The sequence below is a fragment of the Accipiter gentilis genome, unplaced genomic scaffold (genome assembly GCF_929443795.1).
Source record: "Accipiter gentilis unplaced genomic scaffold, bAccGen1.1, whole genome shotgun sequence".
Taxonomy (NCBI): Eukaryota; Metazoa; Chordata; class Aves; order Accipitriformes; family Accipitridae; genus Astur; species Astur gentilis.
The window spans coordinates 74911-100858 of record NW_026060910.1 but is presented as its reverse complement, the minus strand read 5'-3'; the positions used below and the strand labels follow the sequence as shown (position 1 = coordinate 100858).

At 52.3% G+C, this 25948-nt stretch overlaps 1 pseudogene; it reads left to right on the top strand.

Moving 5' to 3' along the window:
- Nucleotides 1–13251: 13251 nt before the first annotated feature.
- LOC126037091 (electroneutral sodium bicarbonate exchanger 1-like) lies at nt 13252–25528 on the top strand (annotated as a pseudogene).
- The last annotated feature ends 420 nt before the right edge of the window (nt 25529–25948 follow it).

The window sequence follows — 25948 nt, the reverse complement described above, 5'->3', positions numbered from 1 at the left end:
CCGACAGCCACCTGAGACTCCTCCCAGGCATCTCCCACAGTCTTCTGTCCTCTGCTTTACCTACCTAATGGGTCAGGTAGAAGCCCCAGACTCCTCCAAGGAAGCTACCGTTGAGGCTTTTTTCTTTTTTGGAGGAACCTCTGCCCTCCGGGATTCCCTGTGATTCCTTCCAGACGTCTCCTAGAGTCTTTTGGCCTTTTCTTATAAGGACCGGAGATCCCAGGTAGCAGCCCCAGACTTGTCTAATGAGGCTACCCTAGATGATTCTTCTCTTTTGCAGGAAGCTCTCTTCTTCGGGATCGACCCAAGACTCCTCCCAGGCGTCATCCCAGAATGTTTTGACCTCTGCGTTCGGGACCGGAGATCCCATCTACCTGCCCCAGACTCCTCCAAGTAAGTAGCTCGAGACATTTTTGTTCTCCTGTAGAGAAATCTCTCAACTCCGACAGGCACCTGAGACTCCTCCCAGGCATCTCCCACAGTCTTCTGTCCTCTGCTTTACCTACCTAAGGGGTCAGGTAGAAGCCCCAGACTCCTCCAAGGAAGCTACCGTTGAGGCTTTTTTCTTTTTTGGAGGAACCTCTGCCCTCCGGGATTCCCTGTGATTCCTTCCAGACGTCTCCTAGAGTCTTTTGGCCTTTTCTTATAAGGACCGGAGATCGCAGGTAGCAGCCCCAGACTTGTCTAATGAGGCTACCCTAGATGATTCTTCTCTTTTGCAGGAAGCTCTCTTCTCTGGGATCGACCCAAGACTCCTCCCAGGCGTCATCCCAGAATGTTTTGACCTCTGCGTTCGTGACCGCAGATCCCATCTACCTGCCCCAGACTCCTCCAAGTAAGTAGCTCGAGACATTTTTGTTCTCCTGTAGAGAAATCTCTCAACTCCGACAGCCACCTGAGACTCCTCCTAGGCATCTCCCACAGTCTTCTGTCCTCTGCTTTACCAACCTAAGGGCTCAGGTAGAAGCCCCAGACTCCTCCAAGGAAGCTACCGTTGAGGTTTTTTCTTTTTTGGAGGAGCCTGTGCCCTCTGGGATCCCCTGTGATTCCTTCCAGACGTCTCCTAGAGTCTTTTGGCCTTTTCTTATAAGGACCGGAGATCCCAGGTAGCAGCCCCAGAATTGTTTAATGAGGCTACCCTAGATGATTCTTCTCTTTTGCAGGAAGTTCTCTTCTCTGGGATCGACCCAAGAGTCCTCCCAGGCGTCATCCCAGAATGTTTTGACCTCTGCCTTCAGGACCGGAGATCCCAGCTACCTGCCCCAGACTCCTCCAAGTAAGTAGCTCGAGACATTTTTGTTCTCCTGTAGAGAAATCTCTCAACTCCGACAGCCAGCTGAGACTCCTCCCAGGCATCTCCCACAGTCTTCTGTCCTCTGCTTTACCTACCTAAGGGGTCAGGTAGAAGCCCCAGACTCCTCCAAGGAAGCTACCGTTGAGGTTTTTTTCTTTTTTGGAGGAACCTCTGCCCTCCGGGATTCCCTGTGATTCCTTCCAGACGTCTCCTAGCGTCTTTTGGCCTTCTCTTATAAGGACCGGAGATCCCAGGTAGCAGCCCCAGACTTGTCTAATGAGGCTACCCTAGATGATTCTTCTCTTTTGCAGGAAGCTCTCTTCTCTGGGATCGACCCAAGACTCCTCCCAGGCGTCATCCCAGAATGTTTTGACCTCTGCGTTCGGGACCGGAGATCCCATCTACCTGCCCCAGACTCCTCCAAGTAAGTAGCTCGAGACATTTTTGTTCTCCTGTAGAGAAATCTCTCAACTCCGACAGGCACCTGAGACTCCTCCCAGGCATCTCCCACAGTCTTCTGTCCTCTGCTTTACCTACCTAAGGGGTCAGGTAGAAGCCCCAGACTCCTCCAAGGAAGCTACCGTTGAGGCTTTTTTCTTTTTTGGAGGAACCTCTGCCCTCCGGGATTCCCTGTGATTCCTTCCAGACGTCTCCTAGCGTCTTTTGGCCTTGTCTCATAAGGACCGGAGATCCCAGGTAGCAGCCCCAGAATTGTTTAATGAGGCTACCCTAGATGATTCTTCTCTTTTGCAGGAAGCTCTCTTCTCCAGGATCGACCCAAGACTCCTCCCAGGCGTCATCCCAGAATGTTTTGATCTCTGCGTTCGGGACCGGAGATCCCAGCTACCTGCCCCAGACTCCTCCAAGTAAGTAGCTCGAGACATTTTTGTTCTCCTGTAGAGAAATCTCTCAACTCCGACAGGCACCTGAGACTCCTCCCAGGCATCTCCCACAGTCTTCTGTCCTCTGCTTTACCAACCTAAGGGGTCAGGTAGAAGCCCTAGACTCCTCCAAGGAAGCTACCGTTGAGGTTTTTTTCTTTTTTTCGAGGAGCCTCTGACCTCCGGGATTCCCTGTGATTCCTTCCAGACGTCTCCTAGCGTCTTTTGGGCTTTTCTTATAAGGACCGGAGATCCCAGGTAGCAGCCCCAGACTTGTCTAATGAGGCTACCCTAGATGATTCTTCTCTTTTGCAGGAAGCTCTCTTCTCTGGGATCGACCCAAGACTCCTCCCAGGCGTCATCCCAGAATGTTTTGACCTCTGCGTTCGGGACCGGAGATCCCATCTACCTGCCCCAGACTCCTCCAAGTAGAGTAGCTCGAGACATTTTTGTTCTCCTGTAGAGAAATCTCTCAACTCCGACAGCCACCTGAGACTCCTCCCAGGCATCTCCCACAGTCTTCTGTCCTCTGCTTTACCTACCTAAGGGGTCAGGTAGAAGCCCCAGACTCCTCCAAGGAAGCTACCGTTGAGGCTTTTTTCTTTTTTGGAGGAACCTCTGCCCTCCGGGATTCCCTGTGATTCCTTCCAGACGTCTCCTAGAGTCTTTTGGCCTTTTCTTATAAGGACCGGAGATCCCAGGTAGCAGCCCCAGAATTGTTTAATGAGGCTACCCTAGATGATTCTTCTCTTTTGCAGGAAGCTCTCTTCTCCGGGATCGACCCAAGACTCCTCCCAGGCGTCATCCCAGAATGTTTTGACCTCTGCGTTCGGGACCGGTGATCCCAGCTACCTGCCCCAGACTCCCCCAAGTAAGTAGCTCGAGACATTTTTGTTCTCCTGTAGAGAAATCTCTCAACTCCGACAGCCAGCTGAGACTCCTCCCAGGCATCTCCCACAGTCTTCTGTCTTCTTCTTTACCTACCTAAGGGGTCAGGTAGAAGCCCCAGACTCCTCCAAGGAAGCTACCGTTGACGTTTTTTTCTTTTTTTTGGAGTAGCCTCTGACCTCCGGGATTCCCTGTGATTCCTTCCAGACGTCTCCTAGCGTCTTTTGGCCTTTTCTTATAAGGACCGGAGATCCCAGGTAGCAGCCCCAGACTTGTCTAATGAGGCTACCCTAGATGATTCTTCTCTTTTGCAGTAAGCTCTCTTCTCTGGGATCAACCCAAGACTCCTCCCAGGCGTCATCCCAGAATGTTTTGACCTCTGCGTTCGGGACCGGAGATCCCATCTACCTGCCCCAGACTCCTCCAAGTAAGTAGCTCGAGACATTTTTGTTCTCCTGTAGAGAAATCTTTCAACTCCGACAGCCACCTGAGACTCCTCCCAGGCATCTCCCACAGTCTTCTGTCCTCTGCTTTACCTACCTAATGGGTCAGGTAGAAGCCCCAGACTCCTCCAAGGAAGCTACCGTTGAGGCTTTTTTCTTTTTTGGAGGAACCTCTGCCCTCCGGGATTCCCTGTGATTCCTTCCAGACGTCTCCTAGAGTCTTTTGGCCTTTTCTTATAAGGACCGGAGATCCCAGGTAGCAGCCCCAGACTTGTCTAATGAGGCTACCCTAGATGATTCTTCTCTTTTGCAGGAAGCTCTCTTCTTCGGGATCGACCCAAGACTCCTCCCAGGCGTCATCCCAGAATGTTTTGACCTCTGCGTTCGGGACCGGAGATCCCATCTACCTGCCCCAGACTCCTCCAAGTAAGTAGCTCGAGACATTTTTGTTCTCCTGTAGAGAAATCTCTCAACTCCGACAGGCACCTGAGACTCCTCCCAGGCATCTCCCACAGTCTTCTGTCCTCTGCTTTACCAACCTAAGGGCTCAGGTAGAAGCCCCAGACTCCTCCAAGGAAGCTACCGTTGAGGTTTTTTCTTTTTTGGAGGAGCCTGTGCCCTCTGGGATCCCCTGTGATTCCTTCCAGACGTCTCCTAGAGTCTTTTGGCCTTTTCTTATAAGGACCGGAGATCCCAGGTAGCAGCCCCAGAATTGTTTAATGAGGCTACCCTAGATGATTCTTCTCTTTTGCAGGAAGTTCTCTTCTCTGGGATCGACCCAAGAGTCCTCCCAGGCGTCATCCCAGAATGTTTTGACCTCTGCGTTCAGGACCGGAGATCCCAGCTACCTGCCCCAGACTCCTCCAAGTAAGTAGCTCGAGACATTTTTGTTCTCCTGTAGAGAAATCTTTCAACTCCGACAGCCACCTGAGACTCCTCCCAGGCATCTCCCACAGTCTTCTGTCCTGTGCTTTACCTACCTAAGGGCTCAGGTAGAAGCCCCAGACTCCTCCAAGGAAGCTACCGTTGAGGCTTTTTTCTTTTTTGGAGGAACCTCTGCCCTCCGGGATTCCCTGTGATTCCTTCCAGACGTCTCCTAGAGTCTTTTGGCCTTTTCTTATAAGGACCGGAGATCCCAGGTAGCAGCCCCAGAATTGTTTAATGAGGCTACCCTAGATGATTCTTCTCTTTTGCAGGAAGCTCTCTTCTCCGGGATCGACCCAAGAGTCCTCCCAGGTGTCATCCCAGAATGTTTTGACCTCTGCGTTCGGGACCGGAGATCCCAGCTACCTGCCCCAGACTCCTCCAAGTAAGTAGCTCGAGACATTTTTGTTCTCCTGTAGAGAAATCTCTCAACTCCGACAGGCACCTGAGACTCCTCCCAGGCATCTCCCACAGTCTTCTGTCCTCTGCTTTACCTACCTAAGGGGTCAGGTAGAAGCCCCAGACTCCTCCAAGGAAGCTACCGTTGAGGTTTTTTTCTTTTTTTCGAGGAACCTCTGCCCTCCGGGATTCCCTGTGATTCCTTCCAGACGTCTCCTAGCGTCTTTTGGGCTTTTCTTATAAGGACCGGAGATCCCAGGTAGCAGCCCCAGACTTGTCTAATGAGGCTACCCTAGATGATTCTTCTCTTTTGCAGGAAGCTCTCTTCTCTGGGATCGACCCAAGACTCCTCCCAGGCGTCATCCCAGAATGTTTTGACCTCTGCGTTCGGGACCGGAGATCCCATCTACCTGCCCCAGACTCCTCCAAGTAAGTAGCTCGAGACATTTTTGTTCTCCTGTAGAGAAATCTCTCAACTCCGACAGGCACCTGAGACTCCTCCCAGGCATCTCCCACAGTCTTCTGTCCTCTGCTTTACCAACCTAAGGGGTCAGGTAGAAGCCCCAGACTCCTCCAAGGAAGCTACCGTTGAGGCTTTTTTCTTTTTTGGAGGAACCTCTGCCCTCCGGGATTCCCTGTGATTCCTTCCAGACGTCTCCTAGAGTCTTTTGGCCTTTTCTTATAAGGACCGGAGATCCCAGGTAGCAGCCCCAGAATTGTTTAATGAGGCTACCCTAGATGATTCTTCTCTTTTGCAGGAAGCTCTCTTCTCCGGGATCGACCCAAGACTCCTCCCAGGCGTCATCCCAGAATGTTTTGACCTCTGCGTTCGGGACCGGAGATCCCAGCTACCTGCCCCAGACTCCCCCAAGTAAGTAGCTCGAGACATTTTTGTTCTCCTGTAGAGAAATCTCTCAACTCCGACAGCCAGCTGAGACTCCTCCCAGGCATCTCCCACAGTCTTCTGTCTTCTTCTTTACCTACCTAAGGGGTCAGGTAGAAGCCCCAGACTCCTCCAAGGAAGCTACCGTTGACCTTTTTTTCTTTTTTTTGGAGTAGCCTCTGACCTCCGGGATTCCCTGTGATTCCTTCCAGACGTCTCCTAGCGTCTTTTGGCCTTTTCTTATAAGGACCGGAGATCCCAGGTAGCAGCCCCAGACTTGTCTAATGAGGCTACCCTAGATGATTCTTCTCTTTTGCACGAAGCTCTCTTCTCTGGGATCGACCCAAGACTCCTCCCAGGCGTCATCCCAGAACGTTTTGACATCTGTGTTCGGGACCGGAGATCCCATCTACCTGCCCCAGACTCCTCCAAGTAAGTAGCTCGAGACATTTTTGTTCTCCTGTAGAGAAATCTCTCAACTCCGACAGCCACCTGAGACTCCTCCTAGGCATCTCCCACAGTCTTCTGTCCTCTGCTTTACCAACCTAAGGGCTCAGGTAGAAGCCCCAGACTCCTCCAAGGAAGCTACCGTTGAGGTTTTTTCTTTTTTGGAGGAGCCTCTGCCCTCTGGGATCCCCTGTGATTCCTTCCAGACGTCTCCTAGAGTCTTTTGGCCTTTTCTTATAAGGACCGGAGATCCCAGGTAGCAGCCCCAGACTTGTCTAATGAGGCTACCCTAGATGATTCTTCTCTTTTGCAGGAAGCTCTCTTCTCTGGGATCGACCCAAGACTCCTCCCAGGCGTCATCCCAGAACGTTTTGACCTCTGCTTTCGGGACCGGAGATCCCAGCTACCTGCCCCAGACTCCTCCAAGTAAGTAGCTCGAGACATTTTTGTTCTCCTGTAGAGAAATCTCTCAACTCCGACAGGCACCTGAGACTCCTCCCAGGCATCTCCCACAGTCTTCTGTCCTCTGCTTTACCTACCTAAGGGGTCAGGTAGAAGCCCCAGACTCCTCCAAGGAAGCTACCGTTGAGGTTTTTTTCTTTTTTTCTAGGAGCCTCTGCCCTCCGGGATTCCCTGTGATTCCTTCCAGACGTCTCCTAGCGTCTTTTGGGCTTTTCTTATAAGGACCGGAGATCCCAGGTAGCAGCCCCAGACTTGTCTAATGAGGCTACCCTAGATGATTCTTCTCTTTTGCAGGAAGCTCTCTTCTCCGGGATCGACCCAAGACTCCTCCCAGGCGTCATCCCAGAACGTTTTGACCTCTGTGTTCGGGACCGGAGATCCCATCTACCTGCCCCAGACTCCTCCAAGTAAGTAGCTCGAGACATTTTTGTTCTCTTGTAGAGAAATCTCTCAACTCCCACAGCCACATGAGACTCCTCCTAGGCATCTCCCACAGTCTTCTGTCCTCTGCTTTACCTACCTAAGGGCTCAGGTAGAAGCCCCAGACTCCTCCAAGGAAGCTACCGTTGAGGCTTTTTTCTTTTTTGGAGGAACCTCTGCCCTCCGGGATTCCCTGTGATTCCTTCCAGACGTCTCCTAGCGTCTTTTGGCCTTTTCTTATAAGGACCGGAGATCCCAGGTAGCAGCCCCAGACTTGTCTAATGAGGCTACCCTAGATGATTCTTCTCTTTTGCAGGAAGCTCTCTTCTCCGGGATCGACGCAAGACTCCTCCCATGCGTCATCCCAGAACGTTTTGACCTCTGCGTTCGGGACCGGAGATCCCATCTACCTGCCCCAGACTCCCCCAAGTAAGTAGCTCGAGACATTTTTGTTCTCCTGTAGAGAAATCTCTCAACTCCGACAGCCAGCTGAGACTCCTCCCAGGCATCTCCCACAGTCTTCTGTCCTCTGCTTTACCTACCTAAGGGGTCAGGTAGAAGCCCCAGACTCCTCCAAGGAAGCTACCGTTGACGTTTTTTTCTTTTTTTTGGAGTAGCCTCTGACCTCCGGGATTCCCTGTGATTCCTTCCAGACGTCTCCTAGAGTCTTTTGGCCTTTTCTTATAAGGACCGGAGATCCCAGGTAGCAGCCCCAGACTTGTCTAATGAGGCTACCCTAGATGATTCTTCTCTTTTGCAGGAAGCTCTCTTCTCCGGGATCGACCCAAGACTCCTCCCAGGCGTCATCCCAGAACGTTTTGACATCTGTGTTCGGGACCGGAGATCCCATCTACCTGCCCCAGACTCCTCCAAGTAAGTAGCTCGAGACATTTTTGTTCTCCTGTAGAGAAATCTCTCAACTCCGACAGCCAGCTGAGACTCCTCCCAGGCATCTCCCACAGTCTTCTGTCCTCTGCTTTACCTACCTAAGGGGTCAGGTAGAAGCCCCAGACTCCTCCAAGGAAACTACCGTTGAGGTTTTTTTCTTTTTTTTGGAGGAGCCTCTGACCTCCGGGATCCCCTGTGATTCCTTCCAGACGTCTCCTAGCGTCTTTTGGCCTTGTCTCATAAGGACCGGAGATCCCAGGTAGCAGCCCCAGACTTGTCTAATGAGGCTACCCTAGATAATTCTTCTCTTTTGCAGGAAGCTCTCTTCTCCGGGATCGACCCAAGACTCCTCCCAGGCGTCATCCCAGAGTGTTTTGACCTCTGCGTTCGGGACCGGAGATCCCATCTACCTGCCCCAGACTCCCCCAAGTAAGTAGCTGGAGACATTTTTGTTCTCCTGTAGAGAAATCTCTCAACTCCGACAGCCACCTGAGACTCCTCCCAGGCATCTCCCACAGTCTTCTGTCTTCTGCTTTACCTACCTAAGGGGTCAGGTAGAAGCCCCAGACTCCTCCAAGGAAGCTACCGTTGACGTTTTTTTCTTTTTTTTGGAGTAGCCTCTGACCTCCAGGATTCCCTGTGATTCCTTCCAGACGTCTCCTAGCGTCTTTTGGCCTTTTCTTATAAGGACCGGAGATCCCAGGTAGCAGCCCCAGACTTGTCTAACGAGGCTACCCTAGATGATTCTTCTCTTTTGCAGGAAGCTGTCCTCCAGGATCGACCTGAGAGTCCTCCCAGGCATCTCCCAGAATCTTTTCGCGTCTGCTTTTCAGACCTTAGATCCTAAGAAAAGATACCTATGAAGAGGCCAAAAGGCTCTGGAGATGCCTGGGAGGAGACACAGGTGGATCCCAAAGGGGCGAGCTTGCTCCAAAAAAAGAAAAATCTCAAGGGTAGTTTCCTTTTAGGAGTCTGGGGCTGCTACCTGAGATCTTGCACGAGCAGCAGGCAGTAACCTAGCCAAAACGGAGCGGAGGAGGCCTGACAAGTGGTCCTGCTCAGTGCTGCAGAGGAAGGCAAAAACTCCTGGGGCCCAGTGCCAATCTGCGCCAGGGTAAAATTCCTTCCTGACCCCAGAGCTGGCAATCGGCTATTCCCTGAGCACGTGTGAGCAAGACCTGCCTCCTGGTCCCGCAGGCCGGTCAGGCCCCCCAGAGGATGCCCAAGCCCTGTTCTCCCTGAACCTGGAGCCATCTTGGGGCTTCCAAGAGTGGCCAAGTGCCCCCGGCCTGATTGACCTTGGGGGTAAGAATCCTTCCCGCGCCTTTGGGCCACCAGCGGGTGCTCCAAAGCACTGGGAGCCCTGGCAACATCTCTGCATCCCACTTCTTACGGCTGCTGCCACTGGTTCTGCAGGGAGTGAGGACGGCGAGCTCTGCAGTGCTCCTCAAGAAGACATTCCCTTGGTCTTGCCACAGCTCTCCATGCAAACAAGCCTGATGGCCTCGGGCACCTCCAGGGCTTGGTGGTTCTTCATGTCTCTAGCAGCCTGGTCCAGCCTCTGGTCTTCCTCCCTCAGCACTGGGCAAGGAATTCCAGCGGCTCCTCACGGACTTCCTCTGGGATGTGTCTGGGCCGCCTGCCAGGCAGACTGGCAGTGGGACAGGGGAGGCTGCCCCTTTTATAGTGCCCCGGGGCATTGTGACTGCTGCGTTGCCGGGTGGTGGCACTGTGACACGGGGTGGGGGGCGAGGGGGCCCCCTGTGCGCAGCGCTGCCTGCCGCCCCTCGGCCCAGCATCCTTGGGAGGAAGGCCTTTGGGGTGCCGGCCCCGCGGGCTGTGTGGCGTTACTGAGTCCAGAAGTTTGGCAGAAAATAAACTGCCTTGCATTCCAGCTTATCCTCAGATGTCAGAGGGGCTGGGGACGGCTAGGTTTAATTTCTTTCTGAGCGATGTCCAATTCAACGCTCTAAGGGCGGTCGCGTTCAATATGCTGAGCTATCACAATGAGGGATGCCCTTAATAGCGCACTGTACTCTCGGCTTAGCTGTCTTCAATGCACGAGAATGACCAGACTTAGGGAGTTTGATTGCACGAACGAACTATCACGACTAGATTAATGAGCAGCGCACTTTATTAAAGCAACGGTACAGGTGCTTTTGGATTGCCTGTGATAAATAGACTGTCTGCAAAGCACGTGCAGGTGGCATTACAGTCGCTTATAAGCGCATGAAATGATGAAAGAAAAGAGCTCTGAAGAATTCTAAGTTAGAATTATAATTCTAATTAGAATTCTAATTCTAATTCATTTCTGTTGTAGGTACCCGTTGCTTTGGCTCCAACCACCCCTGAGAGCGCGGCAGAGCCCCTGGTGCGCCCAGAAGAGCTGGCAAACCTGTCAGAGGAAAGATGGTAAAACGAGCTCGCTTTGGTTAAAATCAGAACCGACTCCAGTGGGTCGTGCCTTTCCCTACCTCATACCGCTGTGGGATGAAAAGGTTTGCAGGCTCTCCCCAGGACAAGGAGAAAAAGAAAAAACGAAAGAGAAAACAGGTCTGGGGAGAGAAGAGTGACAGACACGCAGAAAAGAGGAGGAGGAAGAGAGAAAACGTTTTTGGGGACGGACCGGTGAAAAGATGCAGGAAGGTCCAGCAGTTCAGGAAGCCCAGGTGTGTACCAGGCTCTGCTGCCCATCTTTCCCAACTCTCAGCGCTGCTGCAAGTCAGTCCGACCTGCTGGCAAGGGACGGTGCTGCGCGGGGCTTGGAAATAACTCCATGGCCGCTCCCCAGGGGCTCCCCATCGAGCCCTGCTGCGTGGCACAGGGGCCCTGTGCATCTGTGCATGCATGCAGGTCTCTAAGGGCATTTCCCGTGGGCATAAGGCGCCAGAGCCGTGCCCTGGTTGATGCCAGCCATAGCTCTCTCTTCTGGGCTATGAACAATTCCTCGTCAACGGTGTTCCCTAAAGAAAGGGGAAGCGAGTCATGCCTATTCCTGCCTTCATGGGTTTATCAGTGCTCTCTGACTCTGTCGTTGTAGGTGCCGTTTCCCTGTTACTGGCTGAAGCCCTGTGACTCCCAGGCCCGCCCCCCGCCGCAGTTGATGTTTGCAATAAAAGGATCTTTTCTCTCTTCTGAGTGTGTCTGCCATACGATATTCTGGAGTAGGTAGATGGGTTTTTGTGATGAGTCCTCGGGGAGGAGTCTGGGATCTTGCCTTGTCCCAGCATCCTTTCCCGCAGGCATCAGGGCTGAGTTCAGGTGCTTTAGGAGTGAAACCAAAGCACGGACTCACACAGGAGGGTGGAGGTTGGAAGGGACCTGTAGAGTTCCTCTGGTCCAACCTGCCTGCTCAAGCAGGCTCACCTAGAGCAGGTTGCCCGGGACAATGTGCCCTTGGGTTTTGAACATCGCCAAGGACGGAGACTCCGCAAACTCCCTGGGCAACCTGTGCCAGTGTTTGACCACGTTGACAGGAAAAAGTTGTTTTCTCATGTGCAGCTGGAGCATATCATGTGTTTTAATTTGTGCCTGTTGCCGCTGGTGCTCTCACTGGGCACTCTTGAGAAGAGCCTGGCTCCCTCATCTTCATTCCCTCCCAGCAGGGATAGATAGATGATAGATTGATAGATAGATAGATAGATAGATAGATAAGAAACCCCCCGGCTTTCTCTTCTCCCCACGGCAGTGTGCCAGCTTAAAAGCACCAGGGCAAAGTTGGCTTCCTTGAGGCTCCTTGTTTTGCAGGTGACTTGGAGACGTGGAGGTGCGTGAGGTTCCCCTGCCAAGAGAGGCAGAGGGCTGGAGGGCACAGCTGGACTCCTGCTCCTGCAACAGCAGGGACTCGCTGGCCAGAAATGGCCCCGAGGACCCCGGCAAGGGGCTGTGCTCAGTGCTGCAGAGGAAGGGGAAACTCCCCCCGGGAGCTGTGCCAATCTGCCCGGGGGAAAAAAACTCCTTCCTGAGCCCAGCCCTGGTGCCCCGAGCAGGGTCCGGGGAGCTCCTGCGGGGGAGCGCGTTTGGGGTCGGCAGCCAGGGACCTTTTCCAGCCTGTTTGGTGCAAAGGCACGGGTGGGCATGGGGCATCAGTCCCGGGAGAGCCGTGGCTGACTCCTCTTTCCCGGGAAGGGCAGGTCGCTCTCGCCGTGTCTCTGTCCTGCGCCCACCCGGGTTTCTTTGTCCTGCCAGCTGCTGCCCAGCGAGGAGGATTCGGCTGAGCTCAGCAGGGATGTCCCGGGACCCGCTGAAGGAGAGCTCCTGCTTGGTCAGCATCCTGACCGCTAGCCCCGCTCTCGGGACGGCACGTCCCGTCCCACGCGTGAAGCGGTGCCTGGGCTTGCCCTGGGAGCGGCACGACTCGGGAGCATTCTCCGGCTGCTGCGGCTCCCGTCCGTGCGATGGACGGAGGCGGCGGTTTCCCTGGCGGCTCTCCGCTGGTCTCGGCCCGCGACCCCTCGGGCTCCCTTTGGGCAGCCCTGCCCCGCACCCTGGGGATGGAAAGCGGCGCGATCCTGCTGCAGCTGCAGCTGCAGCTGCTGCGGGGACAAAGCCACGGGGGAGTGAGCGAGCGAGCAGCCTCGTGGTGCTTGGTCGCCAGCTGGGCTGAAACCACCACAGTCCTTTTTTGCTGACATCATCGCAACTGGGGAGAGAAAGGGCTGAGCTACCAGGGCCACTGCCAGCAGACTGTCATTAGGCACCAGAGTCAACGTTGACTCGAGAGGCCTGGGCAGAGCCCAGACCCCCCTGAAAGCAGCTGCAAGACCTGCCACGAGGTACAGGCCAACTCCTCTGATGCTTCGGGCTCACGCTGGAACCCCAAGCGCTCCAAGCCCCAAAATGCAGCTGCCTCTGCAGCGCAGCAGCAGCAGCAGCCAGTGCCGAGCAGCGTGGGGAGCTGGAGCAGAGGGCTCCGGGCCGGGCTCGGCTCCCTTCGGCTCATCTCGTTTCTGTTCGGCTCCCTTCGGCTGGGCTCGGCTCCTCTCGGCTGGGCTCGGCTCGGTTCGGCTCCTCTCGTTTGCGCTCGGCTGCCCTCGGCTCCGTTCCGGCCGCAGCCCCGGCCCGGCCCCGCCTGAGGCAAGGGCGGGCGGCGGGCGAAGCGGGGCCGGTGGCCGTGGCGGGGGCTCCTCCCCGTCCGTGGAGCGGTGGGCTGCCCGGCGGTCGCCAGCGCCGAGGCTGCCCGGGGGCCTCGCAGGCCGGCAGCGGGGCTGAGGCGGCGGCGGCGGCGGTGGCGGCGGTGGCGGCGGCATCTCCCCTCGCGGCAGGCCGGGGCGCCGGGTCCCGGCCTTCCCCCCGCAGGCCCGGCCAGCCCCGGCCCCTCCCTGCCGCCCCCGGGGCTGCGGGGGCAGCAGGGGACTGCCTGCCGCTGGTGGCTGTCCAGCGGAGGCCGGCGGGCACCGCGGAGACGTGCGGCTGTGTGTGGAGAGAAAGGAGTTTCTGCCGGCTGTCCCCGCAGGGAAGGGACCCGCAGCCGCCGGGGGTCTCCCTCCCTCCCTCCCAGCCTGGCATGGGTGGCGGGCTGCGACACAGTCCTGCCCGGGCGTTCTTGGCAGCCCCCGGGGCAAGAGGCCCTGGAGGGAGCTTCAGGGAGGTCGGCAGTGGCGTTTCCAGAGCAGTCGCGTCCCGTTGGCTCTGCTGCTTCCTTCCCTCGGCTGGGAGAACGGAGGACGTCCTCGACAGCAGGTACCTACCTGTCGGTTGCCTGAAACCAGGAGGTTCCTAGGTTCCTAGGAGACCCTCAATTCGGACGGGACTGGGGGGGCTGCTCTTTTCCTGCCCTCTTTCACTGACCGTGAAAGCGGTCGCTTCCGAGGGGCTACTGCGCTTGCACGGGAGTGTAATGGGAGTAATGGGAGCTGTAAAAAGCGCTCCTGTTCCAGTGCCGTGCGTGGGTTTCGTGCTTCAGTGGGAAAAGAGGCTGGTTTTACTGACGGTGTTTTGAAATGTTGTTTAAAGCGTTCAGCTGAGAAGCTCTCGAGCCTCTGTAGTGGTTTAACCCCAGCCGGCAGCTAAGCCCTGCACGGCCGCTCGCTCGCTGCCCCGCAGTGGGAGGAGGGAGAGGATCGGAAGGGTGAATCAACTCGCGTGTTGGGATAAAGATGGTTTAACAAGTAAAAGCTGTGCACGCGAGCAAAGCCAAGTCAGGAATTCAGTCACTGCTTCCCATTGTCTGGCAGGTGTTTAGTTTGCAGGAAAGCAGGGTTCCATCATGCCTAACAGTTACTTGGGCATGTCCCCCCTTCCTCCTTCTTCCCCCAGTTATATTGCTGAGCGTGACATCCTGTGGTCTGGAATATCCCTTGGGTCAGTTGGGGTCAGCTGTCCCAGTTTTGTGCCCCCCCTAGCTTCTTGTGCACCCGCAGCCGACTCCCTGGTGGGGTGGGGTGAGGGGCAGAAAAGGCCTTGATGCTGTGTAAGCACTGCTTTCAGCACAAATCCAAAACGTAGCCCCGTGCAAGCTACTGTGGGGAAAATTAACTCTCTGCCAGTCAAAACCAGCACAGCCGTGGAGCTCTGTACGCAAAGTATGTCCTTCTTTCTTGGGCTGTCTGCTGGTAGCAATGTGCCTTTTGCTGGCCTGGCAGTCTGGCGCTCAAGTGTGGATGTGGAAAGAGTCTTTGGAAACTCTCAGTGGCAGCAGTTGTTTGTTGTGCTCTTGGGATTTTTTCTTTCACGAGGTTCCCCTTGCGCTGCCACTCCTCTTTCCGACGTCTTTGTGACAAACCTGTCCTGTTGTTTGGAAAGAAGAGCATGCCTCTGCTGCAGGCAGAGGGGCTGAGCAGGCCTTTTAGGATAACTGCTGCTCTCAGTTTCTAGAAGGCACTGTAGTGTCAAGCCTGAGAAAGGAGAGTGAAGGGAGAGTGTTTTAGTCTGTGGTACTGCTGGCATGCAAGGCAGAGAAAGGAAAGCGGCCTTTGGGTGTGCAGGGGACAATGAATAGGAAGGTTGTGGGAGGTAACAGTTGTGTGGTAAGGCTGCAATGGGAAGTTTGAGTTAGCAGCCAGCAAAGTAACTAAAGCACAGGGTGCTGAGCAGCCTGGTCAGCTGGGGAAGATGTAAAACAAGTGAGGAGGATGGTCCTTTAGAAGTGAAAAAGAGACTTTCCCTGAGGGTGTTGCCCTGGAGGAATCTGCTTGTGTCTGCTAGTCAGGCAGGCAGACAGAGATGATGGGCAAGTGCTTCTGTGAGTGGGCAAAACCTTGACCAGCTCAGTCGAGGAGCTCTGGAGCTTTTAGTTTGAGAGGGGACTGGGAATTGCCGGAGGCTGCGATCTGTAATAATTCCAGAAGTTTGAGGTGCTCTGAAAAAGGAGCTGGAGCTGCTTAGGTTTAAGGGTTGTATTTTTAAGCAGGTGCCTCTAGATTGGGTCCTGCTGAAGGAGTGTTCTGTAGGGCTCAAACTTGGTCTGAAACTTTATGAGTTGTTGTTGGTGTCTCAGCCTCTGATAAAAAATGAATAATGATAGTATTCATGAGTATTAATAAAAAAGCCGTGGCTCAGCATAATCTGGCTCCCTGTGTATGTTGTTGCAAGGGTGTGATCATCATCAGACAGCAGTTCAAGGTTGATGCCCTCAGAGGCTTTTGGAAAATGTTCTGAACTGTTGAGGTTAAGTCTCTTTTCAGGTGGTGGCACCCGTGCAGAAACTAGGACTGAGATCCTTTTGAGCCAGGAAAGTATCCCTGCATCAGAGGAACAGAACAGTGTCGTGGCATCCCGAAAGGGCTGTTTTCATGCCAGTGAGGTTGCAGCAGGGCTAAAATGCCATAGGCAATGACTCAAGCCTCTGCCTAGAGAGTGGTTTTATGAGTGTGAGTGAATTTGCTTTGGCAATGAGATGTGCACAGGCATTGCCAGGGCCTGGCTTTACTCTGGAAGTGACTGTTGTTAGCTGCTGCAGAATTGAAGAGACTGTGCTATGAACACCACGCCAATTAGGCTGTCTCCAGACCTGAAGCTGCATTAAATCTCGTGCCACACTAGTCTCCTTTTTCCTTTGGAGAAGTAGGCCGAGTCTTTGAAATTCTGCTGCATGACTTTATTTTGGGATGAATTGAAACGCAGTTGTTTCTTTAGCTTTGCTTATTAGCATTCTGCTGGAATAGCGTCAGATCTAGGAGGATTAACCTTCCTCCTTGTTTTGTTCTCTGTGTTGATTTTGGAGAGGAAGGTGTGTTGTCTGTCTTGTGGTGTCGTGTGGTGTTCAGAAGATGCTTGAAATGTTGCTCTTGTCTGTGACCAAGCTCTTTCCCTCAGCGTAATCCCTTTGGACAGTGCTGCCAGTAGTGTGCGTACGTTTCTGAGCAGCCTGCAGGTGTTTGATCTCCTGATGGTACAGAGAGCACTGCATTTGTTTGAGTTTGGCAGCCTGTCATCGCCCCTTGCTTTCTTCCATTCTTTCCACCCTCTTCAGCGTCCCTTCCTGAATCGTACTTTTGTGTCCCTGGTGATTCATGAAGGCTTCATGACCACAGCGTGAGTCTTGGGTGGGTGATATCTGTCCTTCTGCTGTGGCGCGCTGTGTAACTCCTTTCATTAACTTGTTCCATATTAAGCGAGGAGAGGGCCTTTCTGAAGAGGAAGGAGAGTTCTCATCTCTGACCGAGTTCTGGCTGGGGCCCCTGAATGTGGAGGATATGAGAATGGCTGCCTGCCAGACCATATACCAGAGAACACTTGCATGCCGTAATTCCTTACACTCCACCCTATTTCCTTATTTCCAAGTGACACTTGTGCGACATTTGTTTACTTATGAATGGGTTCAGCTTTCCTTTGAGACTTTCTCTCTCTGTGGATTTTATTGTTGGCCGATACCTGGCAGTGAACAACTTTTGAGAAGCTGGCTTACAAAAGATGTAGTTAATAGTTGGGAAGCTGTGGAAGCCAGGGGACGTTCTTTTAATGACGCCATTACTTTGTGGCCAAGCTTGGTGACAGCTGATGAGTTCTGTTGTTGTCATCTTCTTCCTGAGACAGAAGAAAGCCCCTGCCGTTCCCGAGGAAATGAGACCAATATACTGCCTGTTTAAAAATGCTCCTGTTAGTTAAGTTGAAACAAATCTTCAGAGTACAGTAGTAGCATTGCAAATATTATTGAAGAAAATGTGCTGATTGTAACTGATACAGAAAATTATTGGTTAATTTCTCTTTCTGTTTCAATTTTGAAAATACTGAAAGGTATTCCTAGAAAAAGTTTCCCGTTTATAAAGCAGGAGTTTGTTGGGGCTGAATTACAGTTCCTTTGTAACTGAATTGGGTCAATATTCCGAAAAAGGGGAATATGTTTATTTTTGAAACAGGTCAATACTGCATGTGTTGTGCTGGCAAGGAGGAGGCTTCTTAAATGTAGAACTTGTTAAATTTAAAAGCACACCTCCACTCTCCATAGTATTGCTTCTATGTTAATTCAGGGTTAAGATATTCGTTCACTTCAGTTTCTGTGAATCTGTTAGGGCAGCGTGCTCTAAGGTGATGGGAGGGAGCAGGGGGAAGAAGGGGAGGAGGAAAAGCAAAATATCTGGAACCTGCTCTTCCATGACTCCTGCAAACTGTAATGTTATTTTTTTTTCCCAAGCCTGAAAACTGTACTTGGCGGTGGGATTGTGGCTATCTTGTTAATATTCTTCCTTCCTTTCTTGTTTTGGCCTCTCCAGGAAGCGATTCGAGTAATCCTTGGAAATCTTGATGATTTACATCCATTTTCTACAGACCACTATCTTTCTGTGTACCCTTTCTTTCCTACTTGTAAAAGAAAAGGTCCAATGACTTGTATATTTTGGGCATTGCTTAATTTGACATTCCTGCCTAGTAGTGCGCAGATCTTTAGCTGGAGTACGACTCCTCTGAGCTTCGCAGTTTTACATTAGCTGAAGATCCTCCTCAGTTGTTGCCTTCACCAGAGAACTGATGTATGTAAAAAGAATGTTTTGCAGTGTTTTCAGATGGCCACCCCTGCGTTCCAAATCTGATTTAGCCAGAGAAAACGAACGTGCATATATAAAGTCCCAGGAAGCCCACGTAATGCGATTGCAAGGAAAGCTAGTGCGTTGTTTCAAAAGGTTAATAAAACGTAAAGCGCTCCTTACAGGCGCAGCAGCGTTGGCCCTCTAGTAGAGAAGACCGCAGTAGTTTTCTTGTAAGGTACATTAGGATTAAGTATTGTAGTTGCTGTAGTGTAAAGGGTTACGGAGAAGTTACTCTCCTGAGGCTGTTGTTGCAGAGAAAAGTAAGTTAGTGGAAGGAGAAGCCTTTTCAGTCCTAAGGTGCGTCAGTTTGTGAATCGGATCAGGCCCTTCGGCATCATCTCCTCCCGTGATTCCGAGTGCCCAGGAGTAATGAACACCCGCGTGTTTCCGCCTCCAAGGCATCCCCTTCCAGTCTCGGCAGACTGCGTTATTGCCACCCCTGGTCCTAGCAGGCAAGAACGAGATCATCCTCTTTCTCTGTCAGAAGCTGGTAGGTATGAGAGCAACTTATTCCTGTTGCTGCCAGGAAGAGAAAGTAGCCCAGAGCATCGTCAGACAGGAGGCACCCAAACATAGGAAGCCTCGTTGTTGGTTTGCTTCGCTAAAGCGCAGCCAGTTTTGCCTGCGTGCTTGAGGAGGGTTTGATTCACGAGCTTGTATTTCTGGAACTGGGAAGTCCATCCACCTGCTCAGGCAGCACCGGGCCCTGCGGAGAACTGCAAGCTCAGAGGCCTGGCGTGATGAGTTGTCCTGCAGTCTGTGTGTCGGGCTCCTCGCTGTAGCATACCTCTTAGTTAATCGCCAGCTGTGGGAGTCCTTGAAGCCAAACTCAAACGAACAATTTCATCCCTTAAAGGAACTGACTGTGTCATCTAGGCAAATCTTGGGCTTCATCTCTGGTCCTCAGGATGCAAATGGAGTAAAAGTATTCATGTTACCTGTTTCTTCCTGAGGTCAGAGGCACGTAAGAAGGCTGCTGCCTGGCGTCACCCATTCGTGCATGCATGAGCTCCTAGGTGTGCGAACTGCACCCCCAGGAAGGAACGTCTGTAACTGTGGCGTTTGTCATGTCAGTTATCTTTTGTCCTCCCATTTTGAGGAGGACTGTGAAGTGAATGTAATGACGCTAGTCCTGTGAATCCTAGTCCTTTTCAGGTTTAAAAATAATATTTAAAAGAATTACTTTTTAGTTAGGAAAGCTGATGAGGTTTTCTTCACAGGGTTGGGAGAGCCTGGCATGTTGTTTTTTGCGGGAAGATGTCAGGACTGAAGCCAGATGCAGTTAAGGAAACCCAATGCTATGAATGCAAGCAACTGATGGGAGAGTGTCACCTGGATGAGTGTTTCTTGTAAGGTGTTACTAGCGTATGGTGTCTCCTCACATCTCATTTCTCCGCTGTGTAGTTCGATGTGTCACTTGTTCAGCTGCTGCTGCTCATTAAATATAAATCTCCATTGGCAGGAGCAGTTACAGGGTCGTGGATCTTGGACCAAGATCCTCAAAACCCCCTAGCTATGCGAGGTTTCCCTGCGGCACGTGCACTGCCTTTGTGTCCTGACGCTCTGTTTCTCCAGGAATGTCGGTATTTGCGTGGGGAGTTTCAAGGACCTGCCTGTGGACGCGACGGCCCCTACACCCCTGATGTATTCTTCTGGTGCTGCATCCTCTTCTTCGCCACCTTTGCCCTGTCAGGCTTCTTGAAGAAGTTTAAAACCAGCCGCTGCTTTCCAACCAGAGTAAGTAGAAGGAGGTGGCCAGCGTCCATCTCCACACTCGTTTCCCAAAATGGCTTTCCTGGAGCACTAAGCAGTATTTGCCCTGCCTTGGTCAAGCTGGGAAATGTTGGCCTTGTAGGCCAAGCTCTCCAAGAGCTTGGATGTCCCGCACTCATTTCCATGAGTGCAAAATCATCATAGCGTTTCCCACATGCCTTGTGACCTGCCCCAGATTGAAGATTTTTGGGGTTTGATTTTTTTTATATGTTTTTTCTCCTCAGGTAGTAGGAAGTCAGGTTTCCAAAAGTTTTGGGGTTGGGGTTTTCGGTTTATTTTTTTCCCCCTACCTTCTGCGCATTATGTGCACGAGCGGAAAGTAGATTCGAATGAGGAGCTTCCTTTTGAGGACTAAAGGATGCCTCAGTGCCTTGTTGCCATTGTAGCTGTGAATGTAGCTGTAGTGGCAGACATCTCTTTTCTTAATTTTAATATTATTTTTAGGTTTTGACTTAAACCAACCCTTGTCGGCCTAGTTAAGCTTTTTTTATTGTCTGACCCCAGATCTCACAGGGACAAACACAGCAGCAGTAGCTAAGCAAGGGATCAGGCTGCATGTGCTCAGAGGGGTGGTGGGATTTGGTTAAGCAGCCTTAATGTTGTGGATGTCTGCAACTCTTGCATCTCACCTTACGGCCCTGTTTGCCATGCCCCTCTCACCTCTGGTTTCTCGCCCCAGGTACGGTCCACAGTGAGCGACTTTGCTGTTTTCCTCACCATCGTCATCATGGTGCTCCTTGACTTTGTGGTTGGGATCCCATCGCCAAAGCTCCAGGTCCCCCATGCGTTCAAGGTAACAGGGTGTTTTGGCACGTGGGGGTGCCACAAGGTGATGCCAGGGCAGGGCAGGGCTGAGTCTGGAAGAGATGCTGGTGGTGTGACCATCTCCTCTTCCACCTCCAAGTGCCTTGCTTCCTCCTGGAAACGAGAAGATGGCCCCAAAACTAGATACCTACAGGGGAAGTATCTAGAGCTGCTTGCAAGGAGGAGACTGGCACTGCTGAAGCCCCCGGGAGAGGGGGACATGAAGCCAGGGCTGGGAGGTGCTCTGACGCAAGGAGGGAGGGGAAAATGAAAGCCAGTGGAGTGCCTGGGCTGGGAGACAATGCTGATGTGTGGGCTTTGTTGCAGCCTACCAGAGACGACCGCGGGTGGTTCATCAACCCCATAGGACCCAACCCTTGGTGGACGGTGTTGGCTGCGCTCGTCCCAGCTCTGCTCTGCACCATCTTGATATTCATGGACCAGCAGATCAGTGCCGTTATTGTGAACAGGAAGGAGCACAAGCTGAAGGTAAGGGCCTGCGAGAGATGACTCCAGCCCCTTCTGGGCTGCAGGTCTGGGGGGAAGCTCTTATTCCCGATGCTTTCTGAAGGCATTGGTTTGGGACAAGGTCAGGCTGCGTGGCAGGATGCTCTCCTGGATTAACGATGATGCAGGGAGCAAGTGACAGGGCAGTTCAGATGAGCAACCTTTTGGAGGAGCAAATTAATCTTGGAGCAATAGAGAACTGCGTTTTTGTTTTAAAATGGCAGCAGCAGCAGGTGTGGGGAATGAATTGTTTTGATGCGCTGCCAGGGATAACTCAGAGTCACACCTTCCTTGCAAGTGGTACAGTTTTCTTTGTGAGTGGAAAAAATGGTTTGGTGCTTTTGGGTTGTGGCTTGTTGTTTTTTGGAGAAGTATTTAATGCACAAGCTCTGCATATCCATTGTGTCTGAACTCCTGCCAGATTTTCATGCCAGGTGCTTGTGCAAATCCTGCATACACCCTTCCTTGTTTCCATTTCTTGTTTTGAATTCTGAAGAAGTTGACTTGTGCTCGAGCAGGGTTTGAGTCTGACTTGCGACGTTATCCTTGCTCTTGTGCTATGGGATGCTCTGTTTCTTGTTTTCCTGCCTGCAGAAAGGATGCGGGTACCACCTGGACCTTTTTGTGGTGGCCGTGATGCTCGGGGTGTGCTCTGTGATGGGGCTGCCCTGGTTTGTGGCTGCGAGACCGTCCTGTCCATCACCCACGTGAATAGCCTCAAAGTAGAGTCTGACTGCTCAGCTCCAGGAGAACAACCCAAGTTTCTGGGGATACGAGAGCAGAGAGTCACTGGCTTGCTGATCTTTGTGCTCATGGGCTGCTCTGTCTTCTTCACTTCTGTGTTAAAGGTGAGAGGAAAATGCAAACCACCCAACAACCGCGAGCTTGTTGGATGTTACAGACAAACAGTCCCTTCTCTGCAGGCCTGAGTAGTTAGTTGTGGAGCGGAGGAGAAGGAGGTGGTCCCAACCCTTGGGGCTTGACCCACGGTGGGAATCAGCCTCAGTTAGGCTTTGCAGCCCTTCAGGCCCCCGTTTGGTGTGCTCGAGGTGAGCGAGCAACGCAACTGCTTGAATTTTTGGGTGTCTTTCAGGCCCACCCATGTTTATGGGTTACAGTTGACCATATTCAGACCAGCACATCTGCTGTCTTTCAAACAGGCAGCCCTTTAGTGGCTGCAATTTGCTCCCCAAATGCCGCGGAGCAGCCGTTCCCAGGAGCTAAACACACTGAGGTCATCCCCGTGGTCTTCCTTGCACGTTCCTCCCACAAAGTAATCTCATCTCTAGGCTAGGAGGAGGCCTGTGGCCTTTGCCTGTTGCCCCAAGAATAGGCAGAAGTGTTTCTTCTACCGCCAGAGAATGCAGCATAGGGTAGCATGGGTGAAATCACCTATTTTCCTCCAACCTTTCTGGAAAATAGGATTATTCTGAGGAGAGATAACTCCCAAGTTCAGCCTAAAGCAGAGCCTTAGCTCACTCGTGCGCACAAAATGGCAAAAAAATGGTTAAAATCTGACCCATCTCTAAGCCTGAATGGAAGCTGGAAAGCTTCAAGCAATTTTAGGCAGTGCCTGTGGAAGAGGGTGGTAATACGGAAAATGCAATACAGAAAAAGAAACGATTGCATTCTTTCTTTTTTTTTTCTTCCCCCCCCCCCCCCAGTTTATACCGATGCCTGTGCTTTATGGTGTCTTTCTCTACATGGGTGTGTCGTCGCTCAGAGGAATTCAGGTACGGACTGTTTTACAGCGTGCAGCATGTCAGCTCCCTGGTATTTTGTCTCCGTAGCAGCAGGGAAAAAAGCAATGGCATGGGAAAAACTTCTCGCAGAGCAAGCAATGAAACTCTTTTGTCTAAGAAAAAGATTGCTGGAGGCACAGGAGGTATAGAGGGCTGGGAGGACCAGGCAAGTTCAGCGCTCTCTGTTGCAGGGTTTAGGGCAGGTCAGTGTTTGGTTACGTGAAAAGCGGGGGAATTTGGTGCAAAGGGAAGGCAGTTTCTACCACTGGTGGAAATCCTCGCGGGGGGGATTCAGTGGGCCGAGAAATGCTAATAATGGAATGGCATGGAATAGTTGCCGTTTGGTGGACAGCTCTCAGGGGCAAGCCGGTTGCTAGATGGAACAAAGGGAAAATGGGTGCTGCTCCCAGGAGGAACGCGGTGGGATCCAGGATTTCTGACGGCAAGCGAGATGCTGCAAAGTGCCTCCACGTCTCGAGAGGGCCAGCAACTTGCCGCAGTCCCAAGGTGGCAACCTTTCCCTTTTATTTTGCAGTTCTTTGATCGCTTGAAGCTGTTTTGGATGCCGGCGAAACACCAGCCGGATTTCATCTAACTGCGGCACGTGCCCTTGCGAAAGGTTCATTTCTTCACGGCGATCCAGCTGACCTGCCTCGTCCTGCTCTGGACCATCAAGGTGTCCCGTGTCGCCATCATCTTTCCCATGATGGTAAGAGCTGCCACCGCTCGGCAGCGGGGTGTTTGCAGCGTTGGAGTGAGAGGTGGCATCGTCTCTGAGCTCACCGCATCTTCCCTCTTATTCGTGAAGGTTTTGGCTCTCGTCTTTGTCCGGAAAGCGATGGATTTCTGCTTCTCAAAGTGAGAGCTCAGCTTTCTGGATGACCTTATGCCAGAAAGGAAGAAGAAGTTGGACGATGCCAGAAATGAAGCCGGAGAAGAAGAGGTAAGGCTTGCTGTGTCCTCGGGGCTGGACATCTCCATGTGTCTGTGAGATTGCCTGTTTCTCTTACAGCTTGTCTGGAAACGTTGGGGGAAGATCAGCACTCAATCGAAATAGATCCCAATAGCCTGTAACTTTTGTAACCTTTGTTTCCTCAAGTAGCAGTGAGCTGAACGCTTGAATACAGGTGTAATTTTTAAAACGAGTCGTTTTTCACAAAGGTCATTATCATTATGATGATTATTATTAGATGCTGCTGCTGCTGCTGCTGCTGCTGCTGCTGGCAAGACTTGCTCATAATCGTGTTTTGAAGACACAACCCCCCTGCCCCGAAATCTTTGGAGTGAACGGTTTCTCCCCTGCTGCACTAATACCTATAGCTGCCAAGGGGCAGAAGGGAAGGGCATACTGCTAAGTTTGTGCTGGGCATTCAGCTTATCTCCACTTTGATCAAAGACAGAGAACGTGATTTGTCCCTTTTTTACATCAGGAGTCCAGGAGCGTGATGGAAGCTGCTGCTGCTGCAAGTTCAGTTCAGCTGAACGTGGGGAAGACCAGTGACGTGGATATCCCAAAGCAAAGCAGTGACGGGTAAAGCCCCACCAAGCGCCAGGACCCCCGGCAAGATTAGCTTGAAGGTGTTTGGCAGAGTTTTCTCCACTTGCCTCTTTGTGGGGCATCCCACAGAAACCAGCAGGCAGCTTGGTGGGAAAATCAAATTCGGGGGCAGGGCTGCAGGAGGCAATTGCAGGGCTCTGACCCCAAGCAGAGTGGCTGCAGCACTCGCGTTTGACCCCCAAACCTTGCCTCATCAGTGCCTTTACGGTAGCTGGAGATCCTCATACTTACACATGAGGAGTTGCAGGCGTGATCTGTACCAGCAGTGGCTTAGGAACCCGGACCGGGGCTAAGCCCCAGCAAGAGCCTTTGCACAGAGCTGTTGCTCTGCAGCTCCCCGGCTTGCCTCCCAAAACTCCTCATCCAGCAAAACCTCCCACGCTTATGCGGAGCTTTGATTCTCGGGGCTCCGCTGTTCCTCTTGCTGATGCTAATGCCCTTGGTGGCATCAGTTCCCATAATCACGGATTGCTATGTAAAATATTTATTGCAGGACTGATCCTTCTGAGATTGTTATCCTGGATGAAATGTCACAAATGACCGTATGGAAGGCTCTCACTTTGAAGACAGAAACCCTTTGAATCCAGGGAGGAAAAAGGTAAAGGATTGCACGTGAACATGACCGTGCTCCTCTGCAAGCTACGGCGCACACCTACGCTTTTCCCACGCTTTGGCCGGCAAGGCTGAGCAAACGGCCTGTCCCTGGGAACAGGCAGGGAGGACCGTGGCATGCAAACCAGCTCCTCTCTGCTGGGGTGGTCCCCCGAACAGGGCTGAATCAGCAGCAGCTGGCAGGTCTTCCACTGATGATGCTCTCCCTCTTTTTCTCTTCCCTTCGCCTTTCCCCACTCCCGCTTTTCACGTTTAGGAATCTTGACTTTGAAGGAGAGGAGTGAGAGCGTGACTCAGGGATGTGCCAACGCAGACAGAGGGAGAAAGCGCTTTGTTTCAGTTGGAGGATTCCCATTAAAGCCATGCAGATGTTTTCAGTTATCCTTGGTGTGCTTCAGGCATTCAGTATCTCTAGACCAGCAAGCTGAGGGGAACGTCACAGTCACGGGGAGTTTGGTGGTGTTAAGTCTGTGTGCGTACGTGCGTGTGGGGGTGTGGGTTTGTAGTGGTAGAGGGACTGCTACTGCTTTATCATTCAGTGCTCTTCATTTAATACCCAATTCCTCCTCTTTTTTTTTTTCCTCTTTTTTCCAAATGTAAACTGGGAATGTCCAAAATAAATTTTCTGTTATATTTGATGCATTCTCCACTTTCTTCTTGATCACGACTGGGTTTTTGGTCTGGTTTGGGGTCCTGGCTTTAATTCACTCTTATGTCTCTTACTGGTACGGGAGGGATGCCCTCTGTGGCAGGGCAGCATAGAAAGCATCCAAGCAGTTGGCCTAAGGTGAAAGAAAAGCATTTGCTCCCTGCGCTCCAGTTTTACCTCTCTTGGTTGGTTTGGTTTGGGGTTTGTGTTTTTTCGCTTTGGCTCTGCCATCAGCCTGGGAGCTGCAAAATGCAGAACTGCCACCTTCTTGTCCCCTGGCTGTAAACTGCATCTAAGGGAGCACTTCAGGTATTTGATTTTGAATACACTGTATGGTCACAGGAGCGGCCAGATGAGACCTGGGGCTCTGTGTCCCTGGGCTGCCCCCTCTGTTGTTCCTCCACTTTCC